The sequence below is a fragment of the Mobula birostris genome, chromosome 5, assembly GCF_030028105.1.
Source record: "Mobula birostris isolate sMobBir1 chromosome 5, sMobBir1.hap1, whole genome shotgun sequence".
Lineage (NCBI taxonomy): Eukaryota > Metazoa > Chordata > Chondrichthyes > Myliobatiformes > Myliobatidae > Mobula > Mobula birostris.
In genome coordinates, this window is record NC_092374.1 from 7,740,699 (window position 1) to 7,768,320 (window position 27,622).

Here is a 27,622-nt window from a genome sequence, read left to right on the forward strand (position 1 = left end):
TAGGGTTACCTATGCCCTCTATTTTTTTTGAGCTCCATGCACCTATCCAGCAGTCTCTTAAAAGACCCTATCATAGCCGCCTCCACCTCCGCCGCCAGCAGCCCATTCCACGCACTCACCAATCTCTGAATAGAAAACTTACCCCTGATATCTCCTCTGTACCTTCTTCCAAGCACCTTAAAACTTGTGCCCTCTCGTTCTAGCCGTTTCAGCCCTGGGAAAAAGCCTCTGACTATCCACACGATCAATGCCTCTCTATCAGGTCACCTCTCATCCTCCTTTGCTCCAAGGAGAAAAGGCCAAGTTCACTCAACCTATTCTCATAAGCCAAGCTCCCCAATCCAGGCAACATCCTTGTAGATCTCCCCTGCACCCCTTCTATGGCTTCCACATCTTTCCTGTAGTGAGGCGACCACAACTGAGCACAGTACTCCATGTGGGGTCTGACCAGGGTCCTATATAGCTGCAACATTACCTCTCGGCTCCTAAACTCAATGGCACGATTGATGACGACCAATACATCGTACACCTTCTTAACCACATGGTCAACCTGTGCAGCAGCTTTGGGTGTCCTATGGACTTGGACCCCAAGATCCCTCTGATCTTCCACACTGCCAAGAGTCTTACCATTATTGCTATATTCTGTCATCATGCTTGACCCACCAAAATGAACCACCTCACACTTATCTGGGTTGAACTCCATCTATCACTTCTCAGCCCATTTTTGCATCCTATCAATGTCCCACTGTAACCTCTGACAGCCCTCCACACTATCTACAACACCCCCAACCTTTGTGCCATCAGCAAATTTACTAACCCATCCCTCCACTTCTCCATCCAGGTTACTTATAAAAATCACAAAGAGTCAGGGTCCCAGCACAGATCCCTGAGGCACACCACTGGTGACTGACCTCCATGCAGAATATGACCCGTCTACAACCACTCTTTGCTTTCCGTGGGCAAGCCAGTTCTGGATCCACAAAGCAATGTCCCCTTGGATCCCATGCCTCCTTACTTTCTCAATAAGCCTTGCATGGGATAACTTATCAAATGCCTTGCTGAAATCCATATACACTACATCTACTGCCCTACCTTCATCAATGTGTTTAGTCACATCCTCAAAAAATTCAATCAGGCTTGTAAGGCACGACCTGCCTTTCACAAAGCCATGCTGACTATTCCTAATCATATTATGCCTCTCCAAATGTTCATAAATCCTGCCTCTCAGGATCTTCTCCATCAACTTACCAACCACTGAAGTAAGACTCGCTGGTCTATAATTTCCTGGGCTGTCTGTAGACCCTTTCCTAAATAATGGAACAACATCCACAACCCTCCAATCCTCCGGAACCTCTCCCGTCCCCATTGATGATGCAAAGATCATCGCCAGAGGCTCAGCAATCTCCTCCCTCGCCTCCCACAGTAGCCTGGGGTACATCTCATCCGCTCCTGGTGACTTATCCAATTTGATGGTTTCCAAAAGCTCCAGCAGATCCTCTTTATATCTACATGCTCAAGCTTTTCATTCCACTGCAAGTCATCACTACGGTCGCCAAGATCCTTTTCTGTAGTGAATACTGAAGCAAAGTACTCATTAAGTACCTCTGCTACCTCCTCCGGTTATGCTCCTCATATATTAACCCTTCCATTTCTGGAATAATTTTCGTGAACCTCTTCTGAATCCTCTCCAATGCCAGAATATATCTTCTTAGATAAGGGGTCCAAAACTGTTCTGAATAATCCAATTTCGGTCTGACCAATGACTTATAAAGCCTCAGCATTACGCCTTGTATATTCTAGTCCTCTTGAAATGAATGTTAACGTTACATCTGCCTTCCTTACCACCAACTCATCCTTCAAGTTAACCTTTGGGGAATCCTGCACGATAATTGCCTCAACATTACTTGCCCCTCCACTTAGCTTCCCATGGTCCACAAACTTGGCCGCAAATCCATCAATTCCATCATCCAGATCATTAACATGGAACCAGAAAAGAAGCAGTGCCAACACTGACCCCTGCTGAACATCTCTGGTCACTCACAGCCAATCAGTAAAGGCCTCTTTTATTCCCCCACTTTGCCTCCTGGCAGACAGCCAACCTTCAAGCTTCTCTCAGATTCAGTTGTTGTTCAGGTCAAACATCAGAATGGGGAAAAAAACGTGATCTAAGTGTCCCTAACCTTGTAATGACTGCTTTTGCAAGACTGGTGGTTTCTCAGAAACTGCTGATCTCCTGGGATTTTCACGCTCAACTGTCTCTAGAGTTTACAGAAAGTGAAGCAAAAAAAAGACAAAAAAAAAATCCAGCAATTGACAGCTCTGAGTGTGAAAATGCCTTGTTAATGAGAAGTTAGAGGAGAATGGCTTGACTGGTTCAAGCTGACAGGAAGGCGACAGTAACATGCGTTACAACAGTGGTGTGCAGAAGAGCATCGCTGAACACACGACACATCGAACCTTGAAGCGGATGGGCTACAGCAACAGAATCTCATGAACATACACTCAGTGGCCATTTTGTTAGTACAGGAGGTACCGAATAAAGTGGCCACTGAGTCCACAGGGAATTGTTCTCCGGTATGATAAGATGGACTCTTGACCTCACAATCTACCTCATTACGGCCTTGCACCGTATTTTCTGCCTGCGCTGCACATTCTCTGTATCTGTAACACTTCATTGTTTTACCTTGATCCACCTCAATGCACTGATGTGGTGAGACAAAATGGAAGGATGGTACGTAAAACAAAGTTTGATCACTGTACCTCAGTACAAACATCAACAATAACCCAACTTTCCAGAGTAACACACACAAAGTCCTGGAGGAACTCAACAGGTCCATGAAGAGGGATAAGCAGTCAATGTTTCGGGCCAAGACCCCTTCATTGGTCCTGATGAAGGGTCTTAATCCAAAACGATGACTGTTTATACCTGACCCGCTGAGTTCCACCAGGACTTTGTGTGTGTTACTCTGGATTTCCAGAATCTCCTGTTTAAAAAAACTTACGAATTGTACCTCAATCCACCAATGATGATCAGACCTTCCCAACAATCAACATCCAATAGGAAAAGACCTTGTACCACTTACAGTCTCTCATCAAACAATGGCAGCCTGTTGTCTCTCAATAAACAGGCTAAACCCACCAATGACAACCCACTCTCTCCCAACTAGTTTAAACCCAACAATGACAGCCCATTGTCTCCCATCAAACAGTCCAAACCCACCAATGACAGCCCGTTGTCTCCAAACAGTCCAAATCCACCAATGACAGCCCGCTGTCTCCAAACAGTCCAAATCCACCAATGACAGCCCACTATCTCCCATCAAACTGTCCAAACCCACCAATAACAGCCTGTTGTCTCCAATCAGAGTCTAAACCCACCAACGACAGCCCACTATCTCCCATCAAGCAGTCCAAACCCACCAATGCCAGCCCCATTGTCTCTAAACAGTCCAAATCCACCAATGACAGCCTGCTGTCTCCAATCAAAGAGTCTAAACCCACCAATGATGGCCCATTGTTTCTAAACAGTCCAAACCACCAACAACTGCCTGCTGCCACCCATCAAACAGCCTAAACCCACCAATGGTCCCATCCCACCAATATCAACCCATTGTCTCCCATGAAATAGTCTAAACCTACCAATGACTGTCTGTTATCTCCCATCAAACAGCCCTTTTGTAGAGGGCATGTCTAGGGTGTTGGGTGTCCTTAATGATGTATGCTGTCTTTTTGAGGCATTGCCTTTCAAAATTGTCCTTGATGCTGGGGAGGCTAGTGCCTACGATGGTGTTGGTTGAGTTTGCAACTTTCTCTGCTTTTCCCGTTCATGTGCAATGCCTCCTCACACCAGACAGTTAAAATGTTCCCCATGGTACCTCTGCAGAGATTTATGAGTGTCTTGGTGATGTACCTTCTTTGTAATTGCATCAACAGCTGGGTCCCTGGATAGATCTTCAGGGAGGCTGACAGCCAGGAATTTGAAACTGCTCACCCTTTCCACTTCTGATCCCTCAATGAGGGTTGTGTTCCCTCAACTTCCCCTTCCTGAAGTTCTCAGTTTCTTGGTCTTATTGATGTTGAATGCAACGTCAGTGGTGGGTCTCTATCACAGACACCAACAGTACCAGAACCACCTTTAAAAGACAAAGAAGCCTAACCCTATCAGGGAGGAGGTACAGGAGCTGGAAGACACACACTCAGGAACAGCGTCTTCCCCTCCGTCATCATTTTTCTGAATGGACAATAAACTCACGAACAGTTCCTCAGTACTTCCCCTTCCTTTTTGCACTATTTATTCAATTTAATTTTTATATATTGTGGTCTTAATTTTATGCATACTTCTTATTGTTACCTATAGTTTTATACTATGTACTGACTGCTACAAAAGAACAAATTTCACGTTTGCTGATAATATTAAACCTGATTCTGATATCCCCATCAAACAGCTCCAAACCCACCAATGACTGTCCGCTGGCTCCCATCAAACAGCCCCAAACCCACCAATGACTGTCCGCTGGCTCCCATCAAACAGCCCCAAACCCACCAATGACTGTCCGCTGGCTCCCATCAAACAGCCCCAAACCCATCAATGACTGTCCGCTGGCTCCCATCAAACAGCCCCAAACCTACCAATGACTGCCCGCTGGCTCCCACAAAACAGCCCCAAACCCACCAATGAATGTCCGCTGTCTCCCATCAAACAGCCCCAAACCAATCAATGACTGTCCACTAACTCCCATCAGATCCACCAATGACAACCCGCTGCTTCCCATCAATCAACACACAAACCACCAATAAAAGATGGGAACACTCTTCAATCAACCGGTGAAGGAGTAACCGGTGAAATGGGAGGTGCCACTTTATCTACCGCATCAGCACCGGAAGGCCTACTTTTGGGCTTTCAACTCGAGCAGAAAAATCGGATAATTCGCGCAGTAATGCACCAAAAACAGCTCTGCCATCGCTGGCGACCGTCCCGGGTGTTCACCCAGCCCTAAGGCTGAGAGAGATGTGAGGGGAAAGAGCCGGCGGCACCTCCCGCCCTCGCGGCGGCGACAGTCGACTGCCGTTACGTCATCACATCGCGCATTTCACATCTCCCCCCTCCCCTCTCGCCCATCGCTGCCGTCCGGCCGCCGCCACTGACCGTCTCACCGGCGGCCAGCCGGGACCGGAACCGGGACCTGACCTGTGCCGAGCAGAGCGCACCGCTCCCTTCCCGCCGCTCCGTGAGTCGGACGAGGCCTCACTCTCCCGGCAGCCCGTGCGGCAGCTGACCTTTCACCCTGACAACCGGCGGCGCAGAGGGGGTGGGGGAGGAGGGGACGCGGTCAGTTGCCAGAGTAACCGGGCCCTGATCCGGCTACAGCAGCAGCGGCGTTGGTCTGCGAGTGGGGCGGAGAGGGATGAGTCCACGGCAAGGCGAAGGTTCAAAATAATCGGTAGCAAAGGCAGAGGGAGCGGGAGATATGCTGGAATATTATAGACCATGAATCATAGGATCAGAATTGGAAACAATAGTGTGCGGTGGAGAGTATAGTATGGTATGGACACACCAATACCCCTGAAAGGAAAAGGAAAAGCCTACAGATAAGGCCCAGTCCATCTCGGGTAAAGCCCTCCTCACCATTGAACATATCTACACGAAAAGTTGCCACCCACGCCATGCTGTCTTCTCACTGCTGCCATCAGGAGGGAGGTACAGGAGCCTCAGGACTCACACCACCACGTTCAGGAGCAGTTATTACCTCTCAACCATCAGGCTCCTGAACCTGGGGATAACTTCACTCACCCCATTCCCACAGCCTATGGACTTGCTTTCAAGGACTAGTCATATTTATTGCTTATTTATTTGTTATTATTTCTTTATTTTTGTATTTGCACACTGGTTGAATGCCCAAGTTGATGCAGTCTTTCATTGATTCTGTTATGGTTATTATTCTAATATGGATTTATTGACTGTCCCTCCAAGGACGTGAATTTCACGATTGTATATAGTGATTCATATGTACTTTGGCAAGGATGCTACGTGGCCTCCTCCCTGATGGGAGTGGGGCAAACAGTCCGTAAACATGGTGTATGTGAATCCTCGCGTCTTTTACAAGGCAGTTTGTCCACCTTTGGTCCCCACTTGGAACTCAGCTCTCACCTGTGGCTCCCCGTAGCTGTTTGCATGTGACAGAGGCCACACCCCAGGCAACGGCTTCGACAAGCCGGCTAAACCAGGTGAGGGTAGCCGATGGGTCTCAAACCCTCGGTGAGATAGGGAGTTGTCTATCCTAGCGTGTGAAGACAGACTCTGGCGGATTGAGTGGATGAGACCAATGGAAGGTCCAACGGTCAAGAAGGCGGTCTCTGCAAGCGTCGTGGAACGTGTAGAGCAGGACAAGACACAGAAGATGTCCTGGTCATCCACTGCGCCTAGTCCCATCTCCAGCCGTCTCGACTCTTGTCTTGCCACTGGATCCAGATGGGAATTGGGAAGAGAGAGTGAGGCTGATGCTGCGCAACTCTCCCTCACTTAAATCCAAATCACGCGCTAGTCTCGGCACAATCCAGCCGGCTGGTGGTGCAGTGACATCAGCGCCGGACTCCAGGAGCAAAGGTTCCCGAGTTCAAATCCAGTCGAGCCGCTCCCGGGCACGCTTTCCATTGAGCTAGCAACTCGACCTTGTAAAAAGTACTAATGGTGTCGAGGTCTTCATCGATGGATGAACCAACAAAAAAAAAGAATCCTCATGATGTTTCTGGCCCTTTTCTGGCATCTTTATATACATCTGCAAGAGATTCTGCGGGTGCTGGAAATCCAGACTAACATACTCAGCAAGTTAGAGAGCATCTATATGAAAAGGAATGAACAGGTGATGTTTCAGCCCGAGACACTTCATCAGGACTGGAGATCAGAATTAAGCTATTTGGCCCATCGATTCTGCCCCGCCATTCACTCATGCCTGATTTACTTCAAACCCATTCTCCTGCCTTCTCCCTGGAACCTCTGACGCCCTCACTAATCAAAAACTTGTGAGCCTCCACTTTAAATATTGTGTGCAGTTCAGTTCATCAGAGCAGTGAGTTATTGTCTTATGGATAAGCACTTGTGTGCAGAGGTGTAATGAGAAACTGACTTGTAGCAGCATCACAGTGTGGGCTCGGTGCTGGGCCCACAATTGTTCACGATATACATTAACGATCTGGAAGAGGGGAATGAGCATAATATATCTCAGTTTGCTGATGATACTGAATTGAGTGGGAAAGCAAATTGTGCAGAGGATGCGGAGAGTCTGCAGAGGGATAAAGATAGGTCGAGTGGGCAAGGGTCTGGCAGATGGAATACAATGTTGGGAGAGGCGAGGTCATCCACTTTGGAAGAGAAAGTGGAAGAGCAGATTATTATTTAAATGGTAAAAAAAATTGCAGCTTGCTGCTGTGCAGAGGGACTTGGGGGGGGGGTATTTGTGCATGAATCACAAAAGGTTGGTTTGCAGATGCAGCAGGCTTTCAAGACGGCAAATGGAATATTGTCCTTCATTGCTAGAGGAACTGAACCTAAGAGCAGGGAGGTAATGCTGCAACTATACAGGGTACTAGTGAGGCTGCACCTGGAGTACTGTGTGCAGTTCTGGTCTCCTTACTTAAGGAAGGATATACTGGCTTTGGAGGTGGTACAGAGGAGGTTCACCAGGTTGATTCCAGAGATGAGGCGGTTAGACTATGAGGAGAGATTGGGTCGCCTGGAATTGTACTCGCTGGAATTCAGAAGAATTAGAATCAGGTTTATTCTCAACAACATGTGTGTGAAATTTGTTAACTTAGCAGCAGCAGTTCAATACAATACATCAGTGGTCCCCAACCACCAGGCCGCAGGCCACGAGGAAACAATATGATTTGGCGATATGAAACAATATGAGTCAGCTGCTCCTTTCCTCATTCCCAGTCATGCACGGTCAGGGGCAGTGCTAAGGTGGTGCTAGCTGGTGCTATAGCCCCAGCAGAAATTGCAATAGCACCAGCGTAGCACCACCAAGAAATTAACTGGAATTTCACATACAAATTGCAGCTGATTAGCTTTCTCTGTATAGTTTTGAATACAGCTTGTTTCGCCATTTGATCTAGTGAAACAGCGCTCCCAATTACCATAGCACCCACGCAGCAATAAAGTTATAAACTCACACACGAGGAAATCTGCAGATGCTGGAAAATCTCTTACTAGCTCTTCTTTCAGTTAGTTCTGACGAAGGGTCTCAGCCCAAAACATCAACTGTACTTCTTCCTAGAGATGCTGCCTGACCTGCTGCATTCACCAGCAACTTTTATGTGTGTTGCAAGTTATAAACTCTGTCAGATCCACTCTACACTTCTACTTATTTGTTCGTTGTCAATGCCTTCCTGTTGCTGTTCTCAGATCAGTTAAGCTGATCTAAGATCACTTAAGGTGGTGATGTCACTCACTCTCACTCACGCGAGAGATTGATAGTATATATCCAGGCGCAGATCCGTGGTCTCGCGAGACTAACGGATGCCACACACACGCATTGTGTTTTTACAAGCTAGCGTTGGCCTGGCACATGCATTATTTTGGCGGCGTGAAAAATGGATCGATTTTTAGTGAGAAAACGACCTCATCCAGAGGAATCAGTGGTGTCTCAGCCTGAGCCTGTCTTAATTTAAAGTGACATGCAGAAAGAAGTAAGTGGGGATGAGGACGACAGCAGTTCATCGAAGGAGTGTGAGGGCGAAGCAGAGGAACAAGAAATGGAGCGAGATTGGGAAGAGAAAGTGGATGAAGCTGCTCTTAGTGCGAGTGGGAATACTGTTAGCAATGTTAGCCAGCAGCCTGAGGAAGGACCCCATGGACCAGCATTGAAAAAGTACCCTTCGCTGCTCGCACCAGTTTGGCAATCAGCAAAGGAGTTTTATTCATGGCTGGTTTGACCTGTACTCCTGGCTGGAATATTCAATCACGAAAGATACTACATTCTGCTTCGCATGCAGGCATTTCCTGTGTGGAAGACGTGGGTTCCATTCTGAGTCTACCTTCACTGTCACCGGTTACTGCAACTGGCGGAAAGCTACAACAGCTTTCAAAACCCACCATGTAAATGCAGCTCATAAGTTCGCTATGGAGGCATGGGCCGAATTCAGATTGAAAAAACAAGACAGTTCAAGAGTGGGAAATATGCTTGACAAAGGACATGCAAAGATTGTCCAAGAAAATCATGAGTATATGAGAGCAGTGGTTGAGTCTCTAGCAAGGACAGACAGTGAGTGACACAGTGGAATTTCTAGCTCCAATGAGACCCTACCGCGATGCAATTATAGATTTATACAAACTAATCTGCATATCACTGACTCTACCTGTGACATCTGCCTCATGCAAACGGAGTTTCTCTTGCCTCAGACACCTCAAAAACTACCTAAGGAATAGCAGCGGCCATGCTCGGAACAGCAACTTGGCCCTGTTGGCCATAAACAGCCGGAGGACCAAAGCACTTGACATCCAGAAAACCATTGATGCTTTCGCCACCAATAACAACAACAGATGGATTGTGCTTCTCTGAAAACATCAATGGTGAGTGCAGTTGATTTTTTTAAAAATTTGGGCCAAGACTAATGCTGATTATTGTTATTATTTTGTGGTGGATACCCCATGGTCCTTATGTTTCCTGCAAATCCTAAAATATTACATTTACTGCTATTAAGCCTACTGGTTTTGCTTAGACTTCCAAGCGGTGATTCTGTTGATTTTTGTTTTAAATTTAGCAGCCGAATTAATTGAGGTATTGCATGGTCAGAGTACAATTTGTCCAACTCCTGGTAAAGTCTTGCATCTGATGTTTGCCTTATTTGACTTTAATAACAGTGTATCTTTTGGCCTTGTCTGTCTATGTAATGCGAATAGCAGTGGACATTGTGGGTTAGTGTTGTGTTTTTCAGTTGAGAAGCACGCATTTGACGCTGATTGCGAGATTGGTGCATGATTCATGTTGTATGCTGTGGGTTGGATGCTCTGTTGGTTTGTTTGTTTATGCTCTGTGTAGCCTGGGTTGTCTCCGATGCCGTTGACACTGTAACAGTTCACTTCTATATTATATTTATCAATTGCTGTTGCTTGTGAATCAACAGAGGCACTTATAGTAGGCACATAATGCTTGAAACTGACTTTTGAACGCCACGTGTCTGGCTTGCGAATACATGTTACCATAGGGTACATCCCTCAACACCATCACTGTATAATTCAGCCCCACTGTAGCACCAGCAAGAAACAATCTCTGGTGCCGCCACTGCGCACTGTTGAAGTTGAACACCACCCCGTCGGTCGGTCCACAAGAATATCGTCAATATTAAACCCATCTGCAGTGCAAAAAAGGTTGGGGACCCCTGCAATACATAATATAGAAGGTAAATAAATCAATTAATGACAGTATACGTATATCAAATAGATTGAAAATCGTGCAAAAACAAAAATAATATATATTAAAAAAGTGAGGTAGTGTCCAAGGGTTCAATGTCCATTTAGGAATCGAATGGCAGAGGGGAAGAAGCTGTTCCTGAATCGCTGAGTGTGTACCTTCAGACTTCTGTATCTCCTACCTGATGGTAACAGTGAGAAAAGGGCATGCCCTGGGTGCTGGAGGTCCTTAATAATGGACGCTGCCTTTCTGAGACACTGCTCCCTGAAGATATCCTGGGTACTTTGTAGGCTAATACCAAGATGGAGCCAACTAAATTTATGACCCTCTGTAGCTTCTTTCAGTCCTGTGCAGTAGCCCCTCCATACCAGACAGTGACGCAGCCTGTCAGAATGCTCCCCACAGTACATCTATAGAAGTTTCTGAGTGTCTTTGTTGACATGCGAAATCTCTTCAAACTCCTAACGAAGTGTAGTCGCTGTCTTGCCTTCTTTATAACTACATCGATATGTTGGGACCAGGTTAGGTCTCAGAGATCTTGACAACCAGGATCTTGAAACTGCTCACTCTCTCGACTTCTGATCCCTCTATGAGGATTGGTATGTGCTCCTTCGTCTTACCCTTCCTGAAGTCCACAATCAGCTCTTTCGTCTAACTGACATTGAGTGCAAGGTTGTTGCTGCAGCACCACTCCACTAGTTGGTATATCCCACTCCTGTACGCCCTATCACCTCCATTTGAGATTCCACCAACAATGGTTGTATCGTCAGCAAATTTATAGATGGTATTTGAGCTGTGACTAGCCGCACAGTCATGGGTATAGAGAGAATAGAGCAGTGGGCTAAGCACACGCCCCTGAGGTTACGCTAACCAGTGAACAGATGTTATCACCAATCCGCACAGATTGTGGTCTTCCAGTTAGGAAGTTGAGGATCCAATTGCAGATGGAGGTACAGAGGCCCAAGTTCTGTAACTTTTCTATCAGGATTGTGGGAATGATGGTATTAAATGCTGAGCTATAGTCCATGAACTCATCCTGACACAGGTGTTTGTATAGCCGTATGAAGAGCCATTGAGATTGCATCTGCCATTGACCTATTGTGGGGATAGGCAAACTGCAGTGGATCCAGGTGTTTGCTGAGGCAGGAGTTCAGTCTAGTCATGACAACCTCTCAAAGAATTTCATTACTGTCGATGTGAGTGCCACTGGGCGATTGTCGTTAAGGCAGCTCACACTATTCTTCTTAGGCACTGGTATAATTGTTGCCTTTTTGCATTGGGGAGCATGCCTTATGAGAATAGGTTGAGTGAACTCGGCTTTTTCTCCTTGGAATGGCGGAGGATGAGAGGTGACCTGATAGAGGAGTACAAGATGATGAGAGGCATTGATCGTGTGGATAGTCAGAAGCTTTTTCCCAGGGCTGAAATGGCTAGCACGAAAGGGCACAGTTTTAAGGTGCTTAGAAGTAGGTACAGAGGAGATGTCAGGGGTAAGTTTTTTACGCAGAGAGTGGTGAGTGCGTGGAATGGGCTGCCGACGACTGTGTTGGAGGCGGATACAATAGGGTCTTTTAACAGACTCCTGGACAGGTACATGGAGTTCAGAAAAATATAAGGTTATGGGTAAAGACATGTTCAGCACAGCTTTGTGGGCCAAAGGGCCTGTATTGTGCTGTAGGTTTTCTATGTTTCTATCATTGGCATATGGCCTGAAGTATGTTGCAGCAGTATGTTAGAGATCTCTTGCAGGATGTTAGGGATAAATTTGTCCCGGTGAGGAAGATAAAGAATGGTACGGTGAAGGAACCATGGGTGACAAGTGAGGTGGAAAATCTAGTCAGGTGGAAGAAGGCAGCATACATGAGGTTTAGGAAGCAAGGATCAGATGGGTCTATTGAGGAATATAGGGAAGCAAAAAAGGAGCTTAAGAAGGGGCTGGGAAGAGCAAGAAGGGGGCATGAGAAGGCCTTGGCGAGTAGGGTAAAGGAAAACCCCAAGGCATTCTTCAATTATGTGAAGAAAAAAAGGATGACAGGAGTGAAGGTAGGACCAATTAGAGATAAAGGTGGGAAGATGTGCCTGGAGGCTGTGGAAGTGAGTGAGGCCCTCAATGAATACTTCTCTTCAGTATTCACCAAAGGAAGGGAACTTGATGATGGTGAGGACAATATGAGTGAGGTTGATGTTCTGGAGCATGTTGATATTAAGGGAGAGGATGTGTTGGAGCTGTTAAAATACATTAGGATGGATAAGTCCACGGGGCTGATGGAATAGTCCCCAGGCTGCTCCACGAGGCGAGGGAAGAGATTGCTGAGCCTCTGGCTGGGATCGTTATGTCCTCGTTGTCCACGGGAATGGTACCGGAGGATTGGAGGGAGGCGAATGTTGTCCCCTTGTTCAAAAAAGGTAGTAGGCATAGTCCGGTTAATTATAGACCAGTGAGCCTCACATCTGTGGTGGGAAAGCTGTTGGAAAAGATTCTTAGAGATAGGATCTATAGGCATTTAGAGAATCATGGTCTGATCAGGGACAGTCAGCATGGCTTTGTGAAGGGCAGATCGTGTCTAACAAGCCTCATAGAGTTCTTTGAGGAGGTGACCAGGCATATAGATGAGGGTGGTGCAGTGGATGTGATCTATGTGGATTTTAGTAAGGCATTTGACAAGGTTCCACATGGTAGGCTTATTCAGAAAGTCAGAAGGCATGGGATCCAGGGGAGTTTGGCCAGGTGGATTCAGAATTGGCTTGCCTGCAGAAGGCAGAGGGTGGTGGTGGAGGGCGTACATTCAGATTGAAGGATTGTGGCTAGTGGTGTCCCACAAGGATCTGTTCTGGGACCTCTACTTTTTGTGATTTTTATTAATGACCTGGATGTGGGGGTAGAAGGGTGGGTTGGCTAGTTTGCAGGCGACACAAAGGTTGGTGGTGTTGTAGATAGTGTAGAGGACTGTCGAAGATTGCAGAGAGACATTGATAGGATGCAGAAGTGGGCTGAGAAGTGACAGATGGAGTTCAACCCGGAGAAGTGTGAGGTGGTACACTTTGGAAGGACAAACTCCAAGGCAGAGTACAAAGTAAATGGCAGGATACTTGGTAGTGTGGAGGAGCAGAGGAATCTGGTGTCCACATGTCCACAGATCCCTGGAAGTTGCCTCACAGGTGGATAGGGTAGTTAAGAAAGCTTATGGGGTGTTAGCTTTCATAAGTTGAGGGATAGAGTTTAAGAGTCGCGAAGTAATGATGCAGCTCTATAGAACTCTGGTTAGGCCACACTTGGAGTACTGTGTCCAGTTCTGGTCGCCTCACTATAGGAAGGATGTGGAAGCATTGGAAAGGGTACAGAGGAGACTTACCAGGATGCTGCCTGGTTTGGAGAGTATGAATTATGATCAGAGATTAAGGGAGCTAGGGCTTTGCTCTTTGGAGAGAAGGAGGATGAGAGGAGACATGATAGAGGTGTACAAGACAATAAGAGGAATAGATAGAGTGGATAGCCAGCACCTCTTCCCCAGGGCACCACTGCTCAATACAAGAGGACATGGCTTTAAGGTAAGGGGTGGGAAGTTCAAGGGGGATATTAGAGGAAAGTTTTTTACTCAGAGAGTGGTTGGTGCGTGGAATGCGCTGCCTGAGTCAGTAGTGGAGGCAGATACACTAGTGAAGTTTAAGAGACTACTAGACAGGTATATGGAGGAATTTAAGGTGGGGGGTTATATGGGAGGCAGGGTTTGAGGGTCAGCACAACATTGTGGGCCGAAGGGCCTGTACTGTGCTGTACTATTCTGGTACATTGTGATACATTGTGGCGACCCACTTTCTGGCACACACGAACCGGCTCACAACAGCGCGCGCAGGCAGAGGGCCGGCCCCAAAAAGGGCGCCAGGCCATCTTCACCAGCAGGGGGAAAATCCCGCGCGCAGAAAGGGTCTGGGAATATACATTCCGCACAGCAGTCCCGCCCAGGGAGGGCGGGAACGGGAAGGCTTTAAAGCAGGCCGCGAAGTTTGAATAAATCTCTTTCATCACAACTCTAACTCACCGACTCCGTGTGGTTATTCTAGCGCTGTGTGTAGCACATCGCTACAATTGGTGACCCCGACGGCCCAAACGATATTTGGACCAGAGATGACCGATGCTGCATCTGTTCACGCAGTTTCGTTAAAACTGCCAAGCTTCTGGACGCTGCGACCCCAATTATGGTTCGAACAAGCAGAAGCACAATTCCACATTCGGCAGATAACCTCGGAGTCCACTCGCTACTACTACGTGCTGAGCTCCCTCGACCAGGAGACAGCTGCACAAGTTGAGGAGTTTATACAGTCGCCCCCGGAGGACGGCAAATACACAGCATTCAAAGCTCTGCTCATAAGGACTTTCGGACTCTCACGGCGTGAACGAGCACGCCGCTTAATGCACCTGGATAGTTTGGGAGACAGGCCGCCGTCAGCATTAATGAACGAAATGCTGGCCCTGGCTGAAGGACACAAACCCTGCCTCATGTTTGAGCAGGCGTTCCTAGAGCAACTGCCCGAGGACATATGCCTGCTGCTGTCCGACGCAGATTTCAGCAACCCCCGGGAGGTGGCGGCCCGAGCAGATGTGCTGTGGAATGCCAGGAAAGAGAGAGGGGCATCTGTCGCACAGATCACCAAGCTGTGGGCCCAACGGCAGACCAGACCAGGCCCGGCAGCAGAGCCTACAAAACCCGGCGACAGGAGTGAGGAGCCCAACGAACAATGGTGTTTCTACCACCAGCGGTGGGGCACAGAGGCCCACCGCTGCAGACCACCCTGCAAATTCCCGGGAAACGCCAGGGCCAGCCGCCGCTGATGGCTACGGCGGCTGGCCATCAGGACAGCCTCCTGTACATCTGGGACAAGCAGTCGGGACGCCGCTTTTTGGTCGACACCGGAGCGGAGATCAGCGTCTTACCTCCAATGAGTTACGACACCCGCAGCAGAGAACCGGGACCCACCCTGAGGGCCACAAATGACAGCACAATACGAACCTACGGCACCCACACGGTGCGGCTACAGTTCAGCTCCAGCCGGTTCACGTGGGACTTCACACTGGCCGCCGTGGCCCAACCACTCCTGGGGACGGATTTTCTACGAGCCCACAGCCTGCTGGTCGACCAGCAAGGGAAGCGATTAGTCCACGCCAAGACTTTTCAAACGTTCTCCCTGGGTGAAGCACAGTTGCCAGCCCCACACCTGGACTCCATCACGCTGTCCGACGACAAATTCACCAGGGTCCTGGCGGATTTCCCATCAGTACTGACACCGCAGTTCACGGCAGCCATGCCCAGACACGGAGTACAGCACCACATCCCGACCCAGGGACCACCCCTCCACGCCCGTGCTCGAAGGCTTCCCCCGGACAAGCTCCGACTTGCGAAGGAGGAGTTCAAGAAGATGGAGGAATTGGGGATCATACGACGGTCCGACAGCCCATGGGCCTCCCCCCTTCACATGATGCCCAAGGCAACGGGGGGCTGGAGACCATGCGGTGACTACCACAGACTGAACGAGGCTACAACGCCAGACCGCTACCCTGTGCCGCACATTCAAGACTTCGCAGCAAACCTACATGGTGCAAGGATCTTTTCCAAGGTAGACCTCTTCCGGGGATGCCATCAAATCCCTGTACATCCGGACGACATCCCCAAAACAGCACTTACCACCCCGTTCGGACTTTTCGAATTCCTCCGAATGCTGTTTGGTCTAAAGAATGCCGCACAGACTTTCCAGTGGCTAATGGACGCGGTGGGACGCGACCTGGACTTTGCATTCATCTATTTGGACGACATCCTCATAGCCAGCAGTAGTCGGCAGGAGCATCTGTCCCACCTCCGCCAGCTCGACTCCCGCCTGAGCGAATTCAGCCTTACAATCAGCCCAGCCAAATGCCAGTTCGGACTCGACACCATCGACTTCCTGGGCCACAGGATTACTAAAGACGGGGCAACCCCGCTGCCCGCCAAGGTAGACGCGGTCCGCAACTTCCCCCGACCCAACACAATCAAAGGCCTGCAGGAATTCGTGGGTATGGTGAATTTCTACCACCGTTTCCTCCCCTCAGCAGCCCGAACCATGCGCCCCCTGTTCACTCTAATGTCGGGTAAGGGCAAGGACGTTACCTGGGACAAAGAGGCCGCAACCGCTTTCGTTAAAACCAAAGAAGCCTTGGCAAACGCCGCGATGCTAGTGCACCCCAGAACGGACGTTCCTACTGCCCTCACGGTGGACGCATCCAACACAGCGGTCGGTGGAGTGCTGGAACAACTCATCGAGGGTCGCTGGCAACCCCTGGCGTTCTTCAGCAAACACCTACGACCACCTGAACTCAAATACAGTGCTTTCGACCGGGAGCTATTGGCACTACACCTGGCAATCCGGCATTTCAGGTACTTCTTAGAAGGTAGGCCCTTCACCGCGTTCACAGACCACAAACCGCTTACCTTTGCATTCAGGAAGGTGTCCGACCCCTGGTCGTCCCGCCAGCAGCGACATCTGTCCTACATCTCCAAGTACACGACGGACATCCGGCATGTCTCTGGAAAGAACAACGTCATGGCGGACGCACTTTCCAGACCTACCATACAGGCCCTGTCCCAGGGGGTGGACTATGCAGCGCTGGCAGAGGCACAGCAGGCAGACACTGAGATCCCCAGTTACAGGACTGCAGTCTCCGGTTTGCAGCTCCAAGACCTCCCCGTAGGCCCAGGTGAAAGGACCCTACTATGTGACGTAGCTACCGGCCAACCCCGCCCCGTTGTCTCAGCAGCCTGGCGCCGGCGGGTTTTCGAGTCCATTCACAACTTAGCGCACCCCTCCATCAGGACAACCATCCGGCTGGTCGCCAACAGGTTCGTGTGGCATGGACTTCGTAAGCAGGTCAGTGAATGGGCCAAAACGTGCATGCAGTGCCAAACGGCCAAGGTGCAGCGGCATACCAAGGCTCTGCCACAGCAGTTCGAACCCACCCGCCGGAGTTTTGACCACGTTCATGTGGATATCGTGGGGCCCCTGCCAGTGTCGCGAGGAGCGCGGTACCTCCCAACTATGATAGACTGGTTCACCAGATGGCCAGAGGCAGTCCCGCTCACCGACAGCACCCCCGAGCACTGATCGCAACCTGAGTAGCACGCTTCGGGGTACCGACCCACATTACCTCCGACAGGGGCGCCCAGTTCACCTCCAGCCTGTGGTCGGCTATGGCCAACCTTTTAGGATCTCAGCTACACCACGCAACTGCCTACCACCCACAGTCGAACGGACTAGTGGAGCGCCACTGTCACCTGAAATCGGCTCTCGTGGCCCGCCTGGAGGAGCTTAACTGGGTGGACGAGCTTCCATGGGTCCTGCTTGGAATCCGCACGGCGCCCAAGGAAGATCTGCACACCTCGTCGGCCGAGTTGGTGTACGGTGCACCCCTGGTAGTCCCAGGAGAGTTCATACCAGCCCCAAGGGGGCAAGAGGAAGAACCCACAGCAGTCCTGGACAGACTACAGGAGAGGCTCGGTAACCTGGCCCCCATCCCCACTTCACAGCACGGACAGAGCCCGACCTGCGTACCCAAAGACCTGCAAAACTGTAAGTTTCTTTTTGTACGACGGGGCGGACACCGGGCACCGCTACAGCGGCCCTACAAGGGGCCGTTTAAGGTGATCAGGAACAACGGGTCCACGTTCGTGCTGGACATTGGGGGGAGAGAGGAGGTTTTCACGGTGGACCGACTCAAACCGGCCCATGTGGACTTAGAGCAACTGGTCCAGGCTCAGGCACCGCGGCGCAGGGGCAGACCTCCCAAGCAGAGGCCGATCCAGACTGTGGACATTGGGGGAGGTATCGCCGGTTCTGGGGGGGGTTATGTGGCGACCCACTTTCTGGCACACACGAACCGGCTCACAACAGCGCGCGCAGGCAGAGGGCCGACCCCAAAAAGGGCGCCAGGCCATCTTCACCAGCAGGGGGAAAATCCCGCGTGCAGAAAGGGTCTGGGAATATGCATTCCCCACAGCAGTCCCGCCCCAGGGAAGGCGGGAACGGGAAGGCTTTAAAGCAGGCCGTGAAGTTTGGATAAATCTCTTTCATCGCAACTCCAACTCACCGACTCCGTGTGGTTATCCTAGCGCTGTGTGTAGCACACCGCTACAATAGAATAAAAACTGTACAGTTTAAAGAAATATGTTGGTGTTTTTTAAAGAAGTTAAAAAAAAAGGAAAAAAATTGTGAGGTAGTTTTCATGGGTTCAATATCTATTCAGAAATTGGATAGCAGAGGGGAAGAAACTGTTCCTAAATTGTTGATTGGGGGGCTTCAGGCTCCTGTCCCTCCTTCCTGATGGTAGCAATGAAAAGAGGACATGTCCTGGGTGATGGGGGTCCTTAATGATGGATGATGCCTTTTTGAGGCATCGCTTCTTGTAGATGTCCTGAATGCTAATGAGGCTAGTGCCAATGATGGAGCTGACTGATGCTGGCCAGAAGAAACTACAGTCTAATCAAGGACAGGGGAAACAGACAATTCAAGCAATACACATAAAAGTTGCTGGTGCAAGCCAGGCAGCATCTCTTGGAAGAGGTACAGTTGACGTTTCGGGCCGAGACCCTTTGTCAGGACTAACTGAAAGAAGAGATAGTAAGAGATTTGAAAGTGGGAGGGGGAGGGGGAGATCCGAAGTGGTAGGAGAAGCAAAATGTGGTTGAAAAGTTGAAGAGCCGAAGAAATTACAGATGGGGAGCAGTGCAGACAATCCAGTTCTCTTTGTTTCCCCCCATTTTGTGGACTCTGAACTGATTCCTGCTCTGGGACAATCTAATCAGAGCAGTTGAATGTGAACGCAGGAAGCTTCAGGTAATTACATTCTCGGAGGAGTAGCTACTTATATAAAATGCCAGACCTACCAAAAAAGCAATCTGTAATCTTGTTGGACCCTGTCTGGGTCACCTTGTTTAACTGGTTTGGACCAGTCAGAGCGTAAAGACACAAATACACAAGTCTGGGGTGGGCAGAGCCATGGAACAATGTTGGTTGTAGCCCTGGGCAATGACCAGTCAGAAGGTGACCCAGGTAGGTCAGGTGATCTTGACCCAATGGGATGGAGATCCACCAGTTCAATTGATGAGGAACAGTATAAAGATCAGGAGCCCCAAACACGCAGGGGCGATAACTCTCCAGCAGGCAGAGACCACCATCGCGGATAAGGAGGACCCCACGGACACATGGAGATGGGGACCACGAGGGATGCCTGGCCAGCGTAGACTCCTTTCGTGGGTAATACCGTTTCTCTTCATGACTGTTCATGGAGGGTCAGGGGTTCTGGTAGGGTGCACACAGGTAGTTAGTTTGTGAACACACTTGCTTTTTAGTTGAAATAATGAGAGTTATTTGTGGATAAGTACAGATTCTCTGTACCTCACTGATCATTATTACAAGGAGTGATTCTCGTAACGCTGAGTTGACAACTCTCTGCAACCTTTTCTGATCCTGTGCAGTCAGTGGCCCCTCCAGACCAGATGGTGATGCAACCAGTTAGAATGTTCTCCATGATACATCTGTAGAAATTTGCCAGTGTCTTTGGTGACCTACCAAATTTCCTCAAACTTCAAATGAAATATAGCTGACACATGTAATCAAATATTTTCAAGAAAGAGCCACAAATATCCATTATAAGGTGATCAAAGTGGTCATACATTATGGAGGGGCTACTGCACAGGACCAAAAGAAGCTGCAGAAGTTTGTAAATTTACTCAGCTCCATCTTGGGTACTAGCCTACAAAGTACCCAGGACATCTTCAGGGAGCGGTGTCTCGAAAAGGCAGCGTCCATTATTAAGGACCTCCAGCACCCAGGGCATGCCCTTTTCTCACTGTTACCACCAGGTAGGAGATACAGAAGCCTGAAGACACACACTCAGCGATTCAGGAACAGCTTCTTCCCCTCTGCCATCCGATTCCTAAATGGACATTGAACCCAACTCACTTTTTTTTAATATAATTTTGTTTTTTGCATGATTTTTAATCTATTCAATGTACATATACCATAATTGACAAGGTCAGGTCACTGGTCTGAGTGCTACTGGTACCATGTAACCCAGTACTACCTGTCGCATGGCCGGGTGGTCGGCGACTAAACGGGCTCCTCCACCAGGCTTGCCTGGTGAGGAGGGTGGCTGGACACCCTGCAGGACGAAAAACAAGACCTGTCGAAGGGCGGATGAGCCCTCTCGTAGGGCCATCTAGCAAACACATGCTGTGAAGCACGGAAAGGGCATCCCTTGCATCGAAGCTTGGTCTGGCCATTCACTGCAACAGAACTTCCCCCAGCCGTCTTGGACCCACCATGCCGCTGGATCCGGGAGGGGATGTCGAGAGGGTGGGTCTGGACCTGTGCAACCCTCTACTCACCTAAAATCCATTCACGCACACGCTGTTCCTTTCTGAGGAGTGGGGTACCACCCCATTAACTGACTGAAAGGAACCATCATCATCCTATGGGATGGATAGCCAGAGAGAGACCATAATTGATGTATTTATTTATTATTATTTTTCTTCTATATTATGTATTGCATTAAACTGCTGCTGTTGAGTTAACAAATTTCATGACCCCTGCCAGTGATAATAAACCTGATTCTGATTATGTTTTTGCCAGCTGGTTCATGAACTGAATGGTTGAAGGGAAGCAGTTGTACCTGAACCTCTTTAGCTCCTCCCTGAGAAGAGAGCATGTCCCAGACAGTGAAATCCCTTCATGCTGGATGCCTCCTTCCTGAGGCAGTGTCCTCGATGTTGGGCAGGGTTCTGTAACAGAGCTGGCAAGTCTACAGCCCTCTGCAGCCTCACGCGCTCCTGTACATTGAAGCCTGCATACCAGTCTGAATTGTGAGGAAAGTCAAAGTGGAGTTTGTCATATGTAGAAGTACAAGTATGCACAGGTACAATCGCAAACGTATTTATAGCAACATCACTTTGTTTCGTTTTATTTAGAGAGACAGTATAGAACAGGCCCTTCTGGCCCAACGAGCTGTACCGTCCAGCACCCCACCTGCTTAACCTTGGCCAAATCACAGGTTCATTTACTAACTGGGATTGTGGGAGGAAAGGATGAGGTTGTATAAGGCATTGGTGAGGCCGAATCTGGAGTATTGTGTTCAGTTTTGGTCACCAAATTACAGGAAGGATGTAAATAAGATTGAAAAAGTGCAGAGAAGGTTTACAAGGATGTTGCCGGGACTTGAGAAACTCAGTTACAGAGAAAGGTTGAATAGGTTAGGACTTTATTCCCTGGAGCGTAGAAGAATGAGGGGAGATTTGATAGAGGTATATAAAATTATGATGGGTATAGATAGAGTGAATGCAAGCAGGCTTTTTCCACTGAGACAAGGGGAGAAAAAGAACCAGAGGACATGGGTTAAGGGTGAGGGGGGAAAAGTTTAAAGGGAACATTAGGCGGGGCTTCTTCACACAGAGAGTGGTGAGAGTATGGAATGAGCTGCCAGACGAGGTGGTAATTGTGTGTTCTTTTTTAACATTTAAGAATAAATTGGACAGATACATGGATGGGAGGTGTATGGAGGGATATGGTCCATGTGCAGGTCAGTGGGACTAGGCAGAAAATGGTTCGGCACAGCCAAGAAGGGCCAAGGGGCCTGTTTCTGTGCTGTAGTTTCTATGGAAACTGAGAGCATGTGGAGGAAAAACAAACACACACACACACACCAGACTTTTACCAAGGACACCAGAACAGAACTCCGAACTCCAGCGCTCCAAGTTGTAATAGCATCATGCCAACTGCTACACTACCGCGGCATTCAACTGCAGCAATAAATTTTTGTTGTAACTTACCCTCAATGGCTACTTTACTAGGTGCCTGCTGTACCTAGTAAAGTGGCCATTGGGTGTATCTATGCTCTTGGTCTTATGCTGCAATTGCCCATTCGCAAAGCCCACAGCACGGACAACTCTGTGATTTCAGTCCCTGATGCCAATGTGCGAGCAACCTTCAGGAAGGTGAACCCATGGAAAGCAACTGGCGCAGACGGTTACATGGCCAAGTACTAAACCCCTGTGCTGATCAACTGGCTGAAGTGATCAGTGAGATCTGTAATCTCTCCCTTCAATCTGGCTTCGCTTATACTGATACCTAAGAAGAATGTGGCATTGCCCAGTAGCACTTACATCAACAGTGATGAAGGGTTTTGAGAGGTTGGTGATGAAATATATCAACTCCTGCCTGAGAAGTGACTTGGATCCACTTCAGTTTGCCTACCAGAGCATCAGATCCACAGCAGATGCCATCTTATTGGCTCTTCACTCAACCCTGAAACATCCAGACAACAAAATGCATATATCACGATGTTCTTTATGGACTACAGCTCGGCATTCAATGCCATCATCCACTCAAAACTAATCAATAAGCTTCAAGACCTTGGCCTCAATACCTCCCTGTACAATTGGATCCTGGATTTTCTCACTTCCAATTCCCATAAGACATAGGAGCAGAATTAGGCCATTACATAAGAACATAAGAAATAGGAGCAGAATTAGGCCACCCAGCCCATCGAGCCTGCCCCGCCATTCAAGAAGATCATGGCTGATCTGTTCGTAAACTCAGCTCCATCTGCCTGTCTTTTCCGCATAACCCTTAATTCCCTCACTATGTAAAAACCTATCTAACTGTTTCTTAGATATATTTAGTGAGGAAGCCTCAACTGCCTCCCTGGGCAGAGAATTCCACAGATTCACCACTTTCTGGGAAAAACAGTTTCTCCTCATCTCCGTCCGAAATCTTCTCCCCTGAATCTTGAGGCAATGTCCCCCGGTTCTAGTCTCATCTACCAATGGAAACAATTTTTCTACTTATATCTTATCTATCCCTTTCAAAATTTTGTATGTTTCTATAAGATTCCCTCTCATTCTTCTGAACTCCAGAGAAAATAGTCCCAGCCAACTCAATCTCTCCTCATAGGTTAACCCCTTCATCCCTGGAATCAACCTGGTGAACCTCCTCTGCACTGCCTCCAAAGCCAGTATATCCTTCCTCAAGTATGGAGACCAGAACTGCACACAGCACTCCAGGTGCGGCCTCACCAGTACCCTGTATAGTTGCAGCATGACCTCCCTGCTCTTGAATTCAATCCCTCTAGCAATGAAGGTCAACATTCCGTTTGCCTTCTTAATAACCTGTTGTACCTGCAAGCTAACTTTTTGCGATTCATGTACAAGCACTCCCAAGTCCCTCTGCTCAACAGCATGCTGCAATCTTTCACAATTTAAATAATAATCTGCTCTTCTATTTCTCCTTCCAAAGGGGATGATCTTGCATGTACCAACGTTGCATTCCACCTGCCAGACCTTGGCCCACTCACTTAACCTATCTATATTCCTCTGCAGACTCTCCACATCCTCTGTACAATTTGCTTTTCCACTCAATTTAGTGTCATCAGCAAATTTTGCTACGCTACACTCAGTCCCCTTTTCCAAATCATCAATGTAAATGGTAAACAGCTGGGGGCCCAGCACCAGCCCCTGCGGTACCCCACTCACCACAGACTGCTAACTGGAGAAACACCCATTCAGCCTATCGAGTCTGCTCCACCATTCCATCATGGCTGATCCTGGATCCCACTCAACCCCATACACTTGCCTTTTGCCATATCCTTTGATGCCCTGACCAATCAGGAAACGATCAACTTCCATTTTAAATATACCCATGGATTTGGCCTCCAACACAATCTATGGCAGAGTATTCCACAGGTTCACTCCTCTCTACTAAAAAAAACCTCTTTACGTCTGTTCTAAAGGGTCGCCCCTCAATTTTGAGGCTGTGGCCTTTAGTTCTAGATACCCCCACCATAGGAAACATACTCTGCACATCCACCCTATCTAGTCCTTTTAATATTTGGTAGGTTTCAACGAGATCCCCCACATTCTTCTAAATTCCAGTGAGTACAGGCCCAAAGCTGCCAAATGCTCCTCATATGTTAACCCCTTCATTCCTGGAAACATCCTCCTGAATCTCCCCTGGACTTTCAATGACAACACATCATTTCTGATATATGGGGCCCAAAACTGTTGACAATATGCCAAGTCCGGCATGACTAGTGTTTTATAAAGCCTCAGCATTATCTCCTTGCTTTTATATTCTATTCCTCTTGAAATATATGCCAACATTTACCACAGACTCAACCTGTAAATTAACCTTCTGGGAGTCTTGCATGAGTACTCCTAAGTCCCTCTGCATCTCCAATGTTTGAATCTTCTACCCATTTAGATAATAGTCTGCACTATTTTTCCTTTTTCCAAAATGCATTATCACCCATTTCCCAACACTGTATTCCACCTGCCACTTTTTGTCCATTTGTGTAAGTCCTGCTGCAATCACATTGCTTCCTCAGCACTTCCTACCACTCCACCTGTCTTTATATCATCTGCAAACTTTGCCACAAAGCCATTAATTCCATTATCTAGACCATTGACAAACAATGTGAAAATTAGCGGTCTCAATATTGATCCCTGAGGAAGACCACTAGTCACAGGCAGCCAACAAGAAAAGGCCCCTTTTATTCCCACTTGCTGCCTCCTGCCTGTCAGCTACTCTGCTGTCCATGCCAGTATCTTTCTTGTAGGATTTTATCTTGTTAGGCAGCCTTGTGTGGCACCTTATCAAGCGCCTTCTGAAAATCCAAGTAAATGACATCCACTGCCTCTCCTTTGTCCACCCTGCTTATTACTTCCTCGAAGATCTCTAACAGATTTGTCAGGGAAGATTTCCCTTTACAGAAACCATGCTGGCTTTGACTTATTTTATCATTAGTCTTCAAGTACCTTGAAATTTCATCCTTAATAATAGACTCCAACACTTTCCCCACCACTGAGGTCAGACTAATTGGCCTATAATTTCCTTTCTTTTGTCTTCCTCCCTTCTGAGAGTGGAGTGACATCTGCCAGTCATTTGGGACCAAGCCAGAATCAATAAAAAAAAGATCTTGACCAATGCATCAGTTATCTATTCAGCAACCTCTTTCAGGACTCTGGGATGTAGTCCATCTGGTCCAGGTGACTTATCCACCTGAAGACCCTTGAGTTTGCCAGTCAGTTGAGATTGGCAACAACACCCTCTCCACGGTCGCCATCAGCACGGGTGAACCAGAAGGCTGTGTGCTCAGTCCCCACTCTACTTGCTTTACACTTATGACTGTGTGGCTAAGCGCAGCTTCAGGTTTGCTAATGACACCAGCGTCATGGACCAAAGCTGAGGTGGTGACGAATCAGCATTTCAGTGGGAGATTGAAAATATGGCTGAGTAGTGCCACAACAACAACTTCTTACTCAATGTCAGCAAGATAAGAGTTAGTTACTGCCTGTCACGTTGCTGGCATTTAGGGCAGCAATGAAAGTCCTCCATCTCTGTCTGTCCTTGACTATATTCTCTATTGTGCCCCAGGTGTGGTTCAGGGTGCTCATTTCTACCTCTACTGTACAGAGCTAAGCTATCTTTGGTTTCCCGCATTTTGTACATTCCGAAACACAATTTTGATTTTGATCTTGGCAGTATTCAGGGCTTCATTCATCATGTCAGTGGCTTCCTCACGCTTTTCTCTACTGTCACTCATGCAAATCCTGGGTGTAGACTCAGGAATATAGGATTCTTCATTGTTGTTTTCAAAACAATTTTTTTGACCAGTCAGGGTTGTTAGCCCCGAGCTGAACCCCAAACCTCGAGGACTAGTTTGGCCTCTACCTTTGACCTATTTGGCATGGGTGACGCTGCCAGTAGTCAAAGCACAAGGCGCTGAGTCCAGCCAACATAGTTCTCCAGGTCATTGAGGTATGCAAGCCTCCAAACCCGACAACAAGGTTATGGTCCTCTTGGAGGAAGATGAAAGAACTGATTATTAACTTGGAAGAGGACCAGAGGTTGATGAGCCAGGTTCCGATGGAGTATCTGGTAGGGCTCTGAAAACCTGTGCTAACCAACCGGCTGGTATTTTCAAAGACATTTTCAGTCTCTCATTGCTACAGTCAGAAGCTCCTATCTGCTTCAAAAGGGCAACAATCACACCAGTGCCCAGGAGCAGGGAGAGCTGCCTTAACAACTATCGTCCAGTCGCACTCACATCTGTGGTGATGAAATGCTTTGAGAGGTTGGTTATGGTTATAATTAACTCCTGCCTCAGCAAGGCCCTGGACCCATTGCAATTCGCCTGTCGCCACAACAGATCTACAGCCGCTGTGATCTCATTGGCTCTCCACACGGCCTTGGATCACCTGGACAATACTAATTCTTACGTCAGGCTGCTGCTTATTGATTACAGCTCAACATTTAACACAATCATTCCTACAGTTCTGATCGAAAAGCTCCAAATCCTGGGCCTCTGTACCTCCCTCTTCAACTAGAATAATGACTTCCTCACCAGAAGACCAAAGTCTGGGAAGGATTGGAAATAGCATCTCCACCTCACTGATAATCGACCCTTTTGCATTTTGAGGATTGCTCTGCTCTTTCTATACCCATGACTGTGTGGCTCGCCACAGCTCAAATGCCATCTATGAATTTGCTGCCAACACAAATATTATTGGCATAATTTCAGGTGGTGATGAGAAGGTGTATAGGAGCGAGATAGTTGAGTGGTGGTTCAGCAGCAACTTTGCATTCAACATCAGTAAAACCAAAGCATTGATTGCTGACTTCAGGAAGGAGAAGACAAGGGAACACACAGTAGTCTGCATCAAGGAATCAGAAGTGGAAAGGGTGAGCAATTTCAAATTCCTGGGTGTCAACATCTCTAAGGACAGTGGCTATATTTCCTTCGCAGTTTTCTTTTTAGATTATGAGGACACGCAGTCCTCTTTTATTGTCATTTAATAATGCATGCATTAAGAAATGATACAATGTTCCTCCAGTGTGATATCACAGACACACAAGACAAACCAAGACTGAAAAACTGACAAAAACCACATAATTATAACATATAGTTACAACAGTGCAACAATACCTTAACTTGATGAAGAAGTCCATGAGCACAGTAAAGGTTCAAAGTCTTTCAAATGTCCCACATCTCATGCAGCCGGGAGAAGGAGGAAAAACTCTCCCTGCCATGCCGACCACAGTCTGACTCTGAGTTATCCGAAAACTTCGAGCTCTGATCAGCTCAACGACACCGAGTACTGAGCGCCATCTCTGTCCGAACGATTCGATCTCAACCT

The 27,622-nt window shown here is 48.1% G+C and overlaps 2 protein-coding genes across 3 annotated transcripts in view; one reads left to right on the plus strand and one right to left on the minus strand.

Annotated features, from left to right (window-relative positions):
• Positions 1-5,292, minus strand: part of znf131 (zinc finger protein 131) — a 43,859-nt gene extending 38,567 nt beyond the window's left edge. Inside the window, exon 1 of one of the 2 annotated variants that reach the window (XM_072257552.1) lies at positions 5,189-5,292. The gene's annotated coding sequence lies outside the window, so the exon portion shown is untranslated. Of the gene's footprint in view, positions 1-5,146 lie in introns of both variants that reach the window. The other variant, XM_072257553.1, reaches the window with a different exon arrangement.
• A 4,253-nt stretch (positions 5,293-9,545) lies between these two features.
• hmgcs1 (3-hydroxy-3-methylglutaryl-CoA synthase 1 (soluble)) overlaps positions 9,546-27,622 on the plus strand; it is a 69,775-nt gene continuing 51,698 nt past the window's right edge. The window contains exon 1 of the mRNA XM_072257551.1: positions 9,546-9,568. The gene's annotated coding sequence lies outside the window, so the exon portion shown is untranslated. The remainder of the gene's footprint in view (positions 9,569-27,622) is intronic.